Here is a 12,644-nt window from a genome sequence, read left to right as displayed (position 1 = left end):
CAATTGTTGCTTAGTGAGTAAAGGTTTGCCCTGTTGGTGTTTCACCACAACACTCACGGAACCGGGATTCGTGCCAGCTATCTTTCAGACTTTAAAAGCAGAACACCTGTCCACAGTTGAGTTGGCGCCATAATTACAGCGCATGCTTAATGCATATTTCTATTGTTTCATTAGCAACACTCGATTGCAGTATTATTAGGTAATCCGTATTATATTTTTGTCATTTATAATAATATAGCAGTTTTATATGAAGCTTCATAGTAAAAGTAATAGAGCAATCACATGAACTATTTTGCGGAGAAGTACAAGCGTCGGTAGGACAACAGCAAATCAACGAGATTTAGTTTCATGTGGCTTTGTTTATCGCAGTTTAGAGCTTACGCCGAACAATGTATAGTTAGTGCATATTTTAAAATTACACATTGCCCAGAAGTATAATAAAAGATATTTAGAATTACGCTGAAATACAAAGATATCGTTACAAAAGTACGTCAATGAATAAAGCTATCGTGAAGTTAGGAATGTTTTTAGGTTCTTTAGTGCGGTGAAATTGCGTACGGAAGGCGTGTACACATGCCATTGATTCAGAAGAAATCCAAACTAAAGGTGTCTATCAACCCTTGGTTGTTACCAGGGGTAAAAGTGGATCTGAAAAGGTATGAGGACGCAAAACGTTCGCTGTCTCTCGTCTCTATCTTTCCCCATTGTAATTTTTTAGGAAGTTGGGGGACGCCATAGATATTTTTCAAAGCGAGGTAACGGCTTCCATCCGCGTTCCCCCTCACTTTTACCCCTTGTTGTTGCGTGAGGTATGTGTCAATCTTCACGATAATGAGATCTGGTTAATCAAAAATGAAAATACCGTGGGAAGCAACATCAAAATAAAGTTGTGGCAAACTACTACCCACCGAGGACTCGTATACCATAATATTTTTTCATATCATAAAAAATTATAACTCGTATCAATTGAGTTATTTCAGATTTTGGTTGAGGGAGGGGTTAAATTCTGCGATAAAAATTGATTTTCACCTACACTATTTTTTTAAACTGTTTTACAATTGAGTAAAATGCATATGCTTATCAAACATAGGAGTAATTGACTTCATGAAAGCCTAAATGAAAGCCATTATATAACGTATATGTATTGCTACGAGAATGCTTGTTACAAGTTACGCACCGTTGTCACTTCGTCGCCATGAGAACCACAGGAACGTAACTCCAAAAATGCATTTTTCGTTTTCTTCATGTTTGGACATAATTTTGAGAGGCCCACTTGGTGTAAATGGAACGGAACGTCATCTGTTCTGCTTGTCGATCATTTGTTGTAACTTAGCTCAATTTCCATCTTTCTAAGAAAATAATGTCTTTTTCCTCTCGTCTGTAAACCTACGAAAGTGGAGTTACGTTCCTTTTGTTCTCATGCGACGACTTTTGTCTCCCTGCTTTCTGCACTCTGTATATATAGTTTAAAATCGTGCATTATAAAAACTGGTAGGTGTTTATTTTTTTAACATTTCCTATAAATTTTGTCCAACAACCGTTCCAAATTTATATCATATGTTTTACTGAATTATTTAAAAACTTCGTTATACGTACACAATAATTTCGCAAGTAGTGATATCTATTTGCGTCAGCTAGACAATGATAAGGCGCACGGTGACACCTATTAGATTCATTGTTTACTATCAAAAATAAGCGTAAAGCATTGTGGTGTTTGCGTTTATTATAAAGAATTATCATTATACAGTATGTACAATTTTTCTTTCTAGAACTAACCACTGGCACAAATCCCAGGGGAAAGAGGGACATGTCCCCTCCAACCTTGAAACTGGGGGACTAACCCCCCAATAATCCGATTTGAAATGTGTTTTTGGGAAAAATGTGATGATTTTTGTCCGATTGCTATAAAGAAAAGTGAGATGAAATTGATGTCCGTCCCCCCCTGAATAAGCCTCAAATCTGCCCGCCTTCCAATGCTGAAGACAACTCTGCTTTCCTGATCCTCTACAGCATTGTTTTTCAACTTTATAAATATTTTGAACATCCCTTTAAAAAAGGATCATAGGAACGGTCTTACCCGTCCCCCCGAATGTTGAAGACATATTTGCGCCGCTGGAATTAACATTATAAACTTCTTAAGTAAGGTTGTATAAATTTCTGTGAATAGGTGATTTTAATATCGGTCATATTACTAAACTAAATTAAATTAGACACCGTCTTAATAGCAAACCGTTTGTTGTGTTTAACTCTGTGGCTATTTGAGAATGCGTTTTCGAAGCGTTACCCCCTAGATCGAACGCAACCAAGGTGGCTATTTGGTAACTTTACTTTCGCCAGAGTAATAAATCATACTGTGAGCCAGTCAGGGTTTCCAGGTCTTTTTTGCCATGTTCGTTCTATAATAGCAGAGTTCCAGTACTCTGCACAAAGCATCTTGAAAGCAGCTGTTTCCTGTTAAAATCCCCTTGCCTGGCAACACGTCTTCCCTTTTTCCTTTCCTTTTGACATCTTTTAAACAGCAGGCGGTCTATTGTTGCGAAACGCACCAAATACGCTCGAGCTGATGGTTTCTCCGCGTTTTTATTGCTTTCGCGTTTGTGATTAGCCATCCAAATTTAAATACATGATCAGCATATTCCAAGCATGAGCAATAAAATCGCGTTGCGAACGCTTCAAATAGCCGCCCTCTTAAATGGAAAGATCAAACACAATATGTCTCATTTTCCAGCAAAATAAGACTGCACTCTTGTGTCAAATAAATCCTTCTCGAAGTTAAGTGGTTGATTAATATATTCGCCTGTGTGAAGTTGGCCCCCCAAAAGTTTGGGCTACACGAGATATTTATTGGGCCCGAAAGTACTTCATTTGGGCTATTTGGGCTAGCAACTTTTAACGTTTGGGCTACTCTGGAAACAAAGTTACAGCCTCACAAAGTTTGGGGGGCCAACTTCACGTTAGCCCCCCAAGTGTTTGGGCCAGACGAGATTTTTATTGGGCTGGGTAGTACTTCGTTTGGGCTGATTGGGTCAGCAACTTTTAGCGTTTGGGCTATTATAGTTTCTGAAATATGGGCTATTAAACTTTTTGAAAAGGTATTTTCCTGCTTCTTTTGTCGGGGCCAACTTCACTAATATGATATTTCTGACAAACATGTTTATTGGAATTTACAGTACTTTGTGTGGACTAGCAGTTTAGGAAGTTTCGAGATTAGGACTGTTTTCGAAACAGAATTAGAGCTTCACAAAGTTTGGGGGGCCAACTTCACGTTAGCCCCCCAAGTATTTGGGCCAGACGAGATTTTTATTGGGCTGGGTAGTACTTCGTTTGGGCTGATTGGGTCAGCAACTTTTAGCGTTTGGGCTATTATAGTTTCCGAAATATGGGCTATTAAACTTTTTGAAAAGTTATTTTCCTGCTTCTTTTGTCGGGGCCAACTTCACTAATATGATATTTCTGACAAACATGTCTATTGGAATTTACAGTACTTTGTGTGGACTACTAGTTTAGGAAGTTTCGAGATTTGGGCTGTTTTCGGAACAGAATTAGAGCTTCACAAAGTTTGGGGGGCCAACTTCACATTAACCCCCAAGTGATTGGGCCAGACGAGATTTTTATTGGGCTGGGTAGTACTTCGTTTGGGCTGATTGGGTCAGCAACTTTTAGCGTTTGGGCTATTATAGTTTCCGAAATATGGGCTATTAAATTTTTGAAAAGTTATTTTCCTGCTTCTTTTGTCGGGGCCAACTTCACTAATATGATATTTCTGACAAACATGTTTATAGGAATTTACAGTACTTTGTGTGGACTACTAGTTTAGGAAGTTTCGAGATTTGGGCTGTTTTCGGAACAGAATTAGAGCTTCACAAAGTTTGGGGGGCCAACTTCACATTAACCCCCAAGTGATTGGGCCAGACGAGATTTTTATTGGGCTGGGTAGTACTTCGTTTGGGCTGATTGGGTCAGCAACTTTTAGCGTTTGGGCTATTATAGTTTCCGAAATATGGGCTATTAAACTTTTTGAAAAGTGATTTTCCTGCTTCTTTTGTCGGAGCCAACTTCACTAATACGATATTTCTGCAAAATGAGTTTATTGGAATTTACAGTACTTTGTATGGACTAGCAGTTTAGGAAGTTTCGGGATTAGGGCTGTTTTCGAAACAGAATTAGAGCTTCACAAATTTGGGGGGCCAACTTCACATTAGCCCCCAAGTGATTGGGCCAGACGAGATTTTTATTGGGCTGGGTAGTACTTCGTTTGGGCTGATTGGGTCAGCAACTTTTTGCGTTTGGGCTATTATAGTTTCCGAAATATGGGCTATTAAACTTTTTGAAAAGTGATTTTCCTGCTTTTTGTCGGGGCCAACTTCACTAATATGATATTTCTGACAAACATCTTTATTGGAATTTACAGTACTTTGTGTGGACTAGCAGTTTAGGAAGTTTCGAGATTAGGACTGTTTTCGAAACAGAATTAGAGCTTCACAAAGTTTGGGGGGCCAACTTCACGTTAGCCCCCCAAGTATTTGGGCCAGACGAGATTTTTATTGGGCTGGGTAGTACTTCGTTTGGGCTGATTGGGTCAGCAACTTTTAGCGTTTGGGCTATTATAGTTTCCGAAATATGGGCTATTAAACTTTTTGAAAAGTGATATTCGTGCTTCTTTTGTCGGGGCCAACTTCACTAGTATGATATTTCTGACAAACATGTCTATTGGAATTTACAGTACTTTGTGTGGACTACTAGTTTAGGAAGTTTCGAGATTTGGGCTGTTTTCGGAACAGAATTAGAGCTTCACAAAGTTTGGGGGGCCAACTTCACATTAACCCCCAAGTGATTGGGCCAGACGAGATTTTTATTGGGCTGGGTAGTACTTCGTTTGGGCTGATTGGGTCAGCAACTTTTAGCGTTTGGACTATTATAATTTCCGAAATATGGGCTATTAAACTTTTTGAAAAGTGATATTCGTGCTTCTTTTGTCGGGGCCAACTTCACTAGTATGATATTTCTGACAAACATGTCTATTGGAATTTACAGTACTTTGTGTGGACTACTAGTTTAGGAAGTTTCGAGATTTGGGCTGTTTTCGGAACAGAATTAGAGCTTCACAAAGTTTGGGGGGCCAACTTCACATTAACCCCCAAGTGATCGGGCCAGACGAGATTTTTATTGGGCTGGGTAGTACTTCGTTTGGGCTGATTGGTTCAGCAACTTTTAGCGTTTGGGCTATTATAGTTTCCGAAATATGGGCTATTAAACTTTTTGAAAAGTGATTTTCCTGCTTTTTGTCGGGGCCAACTTCACTAATATTATATTTCTGACAAACATCTTTATTGGAATTTACAGTACTTTGTGTGGACTAGCAGTTTAGGAAGTTTCGAGATTAGGACTGTTTTCGAAACAGAATTAGAGCTTCACAAAGTTTGGGGGGCCAACTTCACGTTATCCCCCCAAGTATTTGGGCCAGACGAGATTTTTATTGGGCTGGGTAGTACTTATGTTTGGGCTGATTGGTTCAGCAACTTTTAGCGTTTGGGCTATTATAGTTTCCGAAATATGGGCTATTAAACTTTTTGAAAAGTGATATTCGTGCTTCTTTTGTCGGGGCTAACTTCACTAGTATGATATTTCTGACAAACATGTCTATTGGAATTTACAGTACTTTGTGTGGACTACTAGTTTAGGAAGTTTCGAGATTAGGGCTGTTTTCGGAACAGAATTAGAGCTTCACAAAGTTAGGGGGGCCAACTTCACATTAACCCCCAAGTGATTGGGCCAGACGAGATTTTTATTGGGCTGGATAGTACTTCGTTTGTGCTGATTGGGTCAGCAACTTTTAGCGTTTGGGCTATTATAGTTTCCGAAATATGGGCTATTAAACTTTTTGAAAAGTTATTTTCCTACTTCTTTTGTCGGGGCCAACTTCACTAATATGATATTTCTGCCAAATAAGTTTATTGGAATTTACAGTACTTTGTATGGACTAGCAGTTTAGGAAGTTTCGGGATTAGAGCTGTTTTCGAAACAGAATTAGAGCTTCACAAATTTGGGGCCCAACTTCACATTAGCCCCCAAGTGATTGGGCCAGACGAGATTTTTATTGGGCTGGGTAGTACTTCGTTTGGGCTGATTGGGTCAGCAACTTTTAGCGTTTGGGCTATTATAGTTTCCGAAATATGGGCTATTAAACTTTTTGAAAAGTGATTTTCCTGCTTTTTGTCGGGGCCAACTTCACTAATATGATATTTCTGCCAAATATGTCTATTGGAATTTACAGTACTTTGTGTGGACTAGCAGTTTAGGAAGTTTCGGGATTAGGGCTGTTTTCGAAACAGAATTAGAGCTTCACAAAGTTTGGTGGGCCAACTTCACATTAGCCCCCAAGTGATTGGACCAGACGAGATTTTTATTGGGCTGGGTAGTACTTCGTTTGGGCTGATTGGGTCAGCAACTTTTAGCGTTTGGGCTATTATAGTTTCCGAAATATGGGCTATTAAACTTTCTTAAAAGTGATTTTCCTGCTTCTTTTGTCGGGGCCAACTTCACTAATATTATATTTCTGCCAAACATGTTTATTGCAATTTACAGTACTTTGTGTCTACTAGCAGTTTAGGAAGTTTCGAGATTTGGGCTGTTTTCGAAACAGAATTAGAGCTTCACAAAGTTTGGAAGCCAACTTCACGTTAGCCTCCCAAGTATTTGGGCCAGACGAGATTGTTATTGCGCTGGGTAGGACTTCGTTTGGGCTGATTGGGTCAGCAACTTTTAGCGTTTGGGCTATTATAGTTTCCGAAATATGGGCTATTAAACATTTTGAAAAGTGATATTCGTGCTTTTTTTGTCGGGGCCAACTTCACTAGTATGATATTTCTGACAAACATGTCTATTGGAATTTACAGTACTTTTTGTGGACTAGTAGTTTAGGAAGTTTCGAGATTTGGGCTGTTTTCGAAACAGAATTAGAGCTTCACAAAATTTGGGGGGCCAACTTCACATTATCCTTCAAGTGATTGGGCAAGACAACATTTTTATTGGGCTGGATGGTACTTCGTTTGGGCTGATTGGGTCAGCAACTTTTAGCGTTTGGGCTATTATAGTTTCCGAAATATTGGCTATTAAACTTTTTGAAAATTGATTTTCTGCTTCTTTTGTCGGGGCCAACTTCACTAATGTGATATTTCTGACAAACATGTTTATTGGAATTTACAGTACTTTGTGTCGACTAGCAATTTTGGAAGTTTCAAGATTTGGGCTGTTTTCGAAACAGAATTAGAGCTTCACAAAGTTTGGGGGGCCAACTTCACATTAGGCCCCAAGTGTTTGGGCCAGACGAGATTTTAATTGGGCTGGATAGTACTTCGTTTGGGCTGATCGGGTCAGCAACTTTTAGCGTTTGGTCTATTATAGTTTCCGAAATATGGGCTATCAAACTTTTTGAAAAGTTATTTTCCTGCTCCTTTTGTCGAAGCTAACTTCACTAATATGACCGGTCTGACATATGTTATTGTAGTTAACAGTGGTGATGTATCGCTCGCGAATGAGCCGAGTCTTGTGACTAACTCTTTTGGATGAGTGAGTGGGTCGTTGTTCACTAGAAATTAGCAACGATTCTTCGAGAGTCGTTGTTCTTTGGGAGTCGTGGATCTTGGGGAATCATGATTCTCTGGGAGTCGTGATCCGTCATTGTTCTTGGGGAGTCGTAGTTCTTCAGGAGTCATGGTTCTTTTTGAACCACTGTTCTCTGGAAGGGACGATTCTTTAGGAGTGACAATGTTTGGAGAACGTGAATCTTGTACGTCGCTCACTCGCGAACCACCCTCTTGCTTTTTAATTTTGTTTGTTGGTTCAGTCAATTGTTGTTTTGGAGGGGTAGTTTCGCTGGTTCTCACTATGGTGAGCGCCTCTTCAGTTGAGTTCGGCAAATGTGCGTTAAGCGTTACCTTGGTGTATTTATACCTCTGGCATGAATAAATTAAAAAGAGTATCAACAATGTAAATGTTTAGCACTTTGATGTGGCAGTTGGACTCACGTTGATATTTTACTTATAAAACGTAAACTTTTAACTATCAATTAAAATCGAATCTGCAGAACGGGGAAGTAGGTCAAGTACGTAGAAACCCGAAAGAGCCGGTATAGCAGCAAAAAATCAGACCCCAGGATAATTGTCACCCCGGGGTGTTAATTTTCCCAGGAAAATTGTTACCCTGGGGGCATAAATTTCCCGAATATCAATTTAAAATATACATATGGGGTATAATTTTCCTGGCCAGGAAAACTGGAACCCCACCTAACATAGTAAATAACTACCAAATATTCAATCTTTTGTCAGTTCATTAGTCTTTAGAAAGGAGAATTGTTCAGACAGTAGGGTGGGGGTATAAATTTCTTGGCCAGGAAAAGTGGACCCCCACGTAAAAATCGCAGTAAATAATCACCAAAAAATCCAATCCTTTGTCATTTCATTAGTCTTTGGAAAGGAGATTTGTCCATGCAGCAGGATGGGGATATAATTTTCCTAGCCAGGAAAAATGGACCCCACCTAAAAAACGCTGTAAATAACCACCAAAAAAATAAAACTGTTGTCACTTCAGTAGTCTTTAGAAAGGAGATTTGTCCACACAGTATGGTGAGGGTATAATTTTTCTGGTCAAGAAAAATGGACCCCCACCTACAAAAAACGCTGAAAAAAAACAAAAAGTTCAATCTTTTGTCATTTCATTAGTCTTTAGAAATGAGTCTTGTACATGCAGTAGAATGGGGGTATAATTTTCCTGGCCATGAAAAATGAACCCCCACCTAAAAAACGCTGAAAATAAACACCAAAAAATTCATTCCTTTGTCATTTCATTAGTCTTTAGAAAGGAGATTTGTCCATACAGTAGGGTGGTGGTATAATATTCCTGGCCAGGAAAAATGGACCTCCATCGAAAAAAAAAACAATAAATAACCACCAAAAATTCAATCTTTTGTCATTTCATTAGTCTTTAGAAAGAAGACTTTTCGATGCAGTAGGATGTTGGTATAATTTTCCTGGCCAGGAAAAGTAAAACCCCACCTAACAAGTACAGTAAATAAAACCTAAAAGTCCAGGAAAAATGGACCCCCAGCGAAAAAACGCAGTAAATAACCACCATATAATTCAATCTTTTGTCATTTTATTAGCCATTAGGAAGGAGTTTTGTACACACAGTAGGGTGGAGGTATAAATTTCCTGGCCAGTAAAAATGGATCGCCACGTATACCTCCACATTACTGTGTGGACAAATCTCCTTCCTTATTTAGTGTATTTGTTAGGGGGGTTCATTTTTCCTTGCCAGGAAAATTGTACCCCCATATGTACATTTTTAATTGATATTCGGGAAATTTATGCCCCCAGGGTAACAATTTTCCTGGGAAAATTAGCACCCCGGGGTGACAATTTTCCTGGGGTCTGATTTTCCTGCTACACCGGTTCTTTCCTGTTTCCTGGATCCGCTCTTGCAATCTCACATACACATTGAATTCAGTTTAGAGATTAATGAAAACGAGAGCGCACAGCGCACCAGCAGTAGAGATAAGAACTGATTAGTCACTCTGCGTTTGTTCATACATCAATATTGTGCAACTGTTAGTTTTAAACAAAAGTATGTGTTACTATTCGGTTCAAAATCTCTTGTCATCGCGAATTCTCTCGAGGAATTTGAGGCTTAAAATATACAAAACGATAATCATGCCTGTTGCTTTGTATGGCTGCGAAACATGGTCACTTACTCTGAGGGAAGAACATAGACTGTAGTATTTGGAAGAAGAAAGTATTTGAGAACAAGATCCTGAGACAAATATTCGGGCCCAAGAGGAACGGGAATGGGGAATGGCGGAAACTTCATAACGAGAACTACATAATTTATAGGCCTATGGTTTGCCCAACATTGTTAGGGTCGTTAAGTCTAGGAGGCTTAGGTGGGCAGGTCATGTAGCTAGAATGGAAGAAAGTAGAAACGCTTTCAAAGTCTTGACAGGAAGACCAATCGGAAAACGACCATTAGGAAGACCTAGGCGCAGATGGAAGGACAATATTAAGATGGATCTCGCAGAGATTGGAATACAAAGTAGAAACTGGATGCAGTTAGCTAAGGATAGAAGTCAGTGGAGAGCTTTTGTGAACGCGGCATTGAACCTCCGGGTTCTGTAGGCCATAGAGTTAGTTAGTTATGTATTATACAATTCTCTAGGGAAACGATACGTTAAAATGAGCATATGTAATTCAAATAAATTCGTAATAATTACAGAAAATTTTAAATATATTTCATAATAGGAGAGAATTGATCCTGCCTGTCTTAGTTCATTATTTTCATTGCAAAAGGTAATTTCAGCTTGAATAACGAAGGTCTACTTAAGAGTATTTTAAGATATTTTTATAGGCCTATATAATATAGGCCTATATGGAAATTTTTAAGACTGTGATGTACAAAATTCAAAACGTACCGGTATTTCCCGTAAGTGGTATCTCCAACATAACTGAATTTTATGGAAGCACACACGGTTGGGATGGGTAGGACCGATGCCCCAGTTAAGGTTTTCTGTACTTAAAACAGTTCTTAAACCGCAATGTTATGTTATTGACACAATACGTCTATTATATAAAAATGACAAGAATCTTGTAATCACGCCAAAGAAAAATAGTTGAACCGTTTAAAATTATTTTTTGATATAGTTATTAACACCTACTTCGAATTCAGTTTTTATCATGTTACTTTGAATTTATTCAGAACCGTATCCCCGGGGGGCACGGGGGCCGGGCCACTTCTAAATTTTTACTGTCTCCCCTTAAATTTTCACGGTAGGCTTGCAAATGATCTATAATATGGTGATGAACTATAATATGGTTGGATCGCTCTCCCTAACATCCACCGAGCCCCCCTACATTTTTGGGCTGGCTACGGTCCTGATTTGATTTGGTTTTGGGTTTAGCGTCCTTTTCACTGTAGCTCAGTGGTAAAGCGCTTACCTCTGGTGCGTGGGGTCTCTGGTTCGATACCCGGCCAAGTAAGTTCATGGTGGACATCATGTCCGTGGGTTTTCTCAAGTACTCCATTTCCTCTCACTTTCTCATTCCACCAATTCTTCCATCATCATTGAGTTGCTTTAATCATCGTCTTCCTTATTCTACAGGACTTAATCCTTTGTTATTAAACTAAAATATTTCATTTTATTTCAGCAGCGGGGCTATATGAGACGTGGACCTACTGAAAACGTGGAACCCGAACTACATGAGCTCCCAAAGGGAATCGAACGCCGGATCTCCCACGCCAAAGGAGCGTATGGTAACCGCTTGGCCACGGGGGAACTCGTTACTTTGATTAAAATGTGTATTCTAAGGGGGATGTGGTGGCCAACATTTTTAGAAAAAATTTAGTTTCTCACGATGTTGTAATAAAATTATAATATTTTTGGCATTGAATTTAAAGTTGTAACACTTTTGCAGTAATTCTAAAATTGTATTGCTATAACATTGAGTCTAAAGTTGTAATTTTGCATTGCATATTTTGATTCGTTTAGGCTGTAATTTGCATATAGCTTTTTTGAATTTGTGATGTATTTTCACACTTATTAATAGTAATTTTATTTAGTCTAATTTCTATGGGTATTTTGTATCTGAATTGCATTTTAGTGTGTTACATCTGTCAATTGTAATTTGCATTAGTCTAAAAGTGTAACTTCCTGTAATTTCTTAAAGTTAAATTTGTTAGTAGCAGCATGCTTGTAAACTAAAATTGGAGTTATACCTTTTAAATTCATTTTATGTAATGCATTTAGTCTGATAATACAATTTAAGTTTTTAACTACCCCTTTTCCCTGTTGTAAAAGTATAGGTGAGTCACTGAGTCGTTCAAATGAATCGATTCATTTTAGTGAGCGAATTATTGAGCGACGATCTCAGAGGTGAATCGATTCGTCCATTACTAATTAACAGTACTTTGTATCGACTAAGAGTGTAGCAAGTTTGAAGATTTTGGCTCCATTTGAAACATATCATACGTATACTTTCATAAGATTTGAGGGGCTAACTTCACGGTACCCGCTAAACTGTTTGGCCCAGATGAGAGTTTTATTGAGCTGGATATTACTCCGGTTAGGCTGGTTAGGTCAGCAACTTTTAGCCTTTAGGCTATTATACAGGGTGTCCCAAATTAGGTATACGGTTCCATACTGATCAGTTCACTGTATTTCATATCATTTCTTGTTGTTATCAATCAGACAGACTTAGTTTCTTTAGTTTTTGTTGTCAATTCCTTCTAACTTAAAGTATAAGTTCGGAATAGCAGAAACAATTAAAACCGTAAATTAGAATGTTGTAGTTGATCAATGCAAGGGTGTATACCTAATTTTGAGCCACCCTGTATTTTTCAAGATATAGGCTGTAGCAATTATTAAAAAGTTATTTTCCTGCTTATATTGACGGGCTAACTTCACTATCACTGGTCCGACAAATACGTTTATTGGTGTTAGCAGTACGTTGTGTCAACTACCATTGTAGCAAGTTTGAAGATTTGGGCTGCATTTGAAACAAACTACAAATTTTGGTTGCTGGAAATAATATGCTTTGAGTCTAAAAAGTGATAATTTTCTTATTGGATTAACTGTTTGTGCTATACATTGGTGTTGC

The sequence above is a fragment of the Thermobia domestica genome, chromosome 3 (assembly GCF_964235325.1).
Source record: "Thermobia domestica chromosome 3, izTheDome1.hap1.1, whole genome shotgun sequence".
Lineage (NCBI taxonomy): Eukaryota > Metazoa > Arthropoda > Insecta > Zygentoma > Lepismatidae > Thermobia > Thermobia domestica.
Note: the sequence above shows the minus strand (reverse complement) of the source record.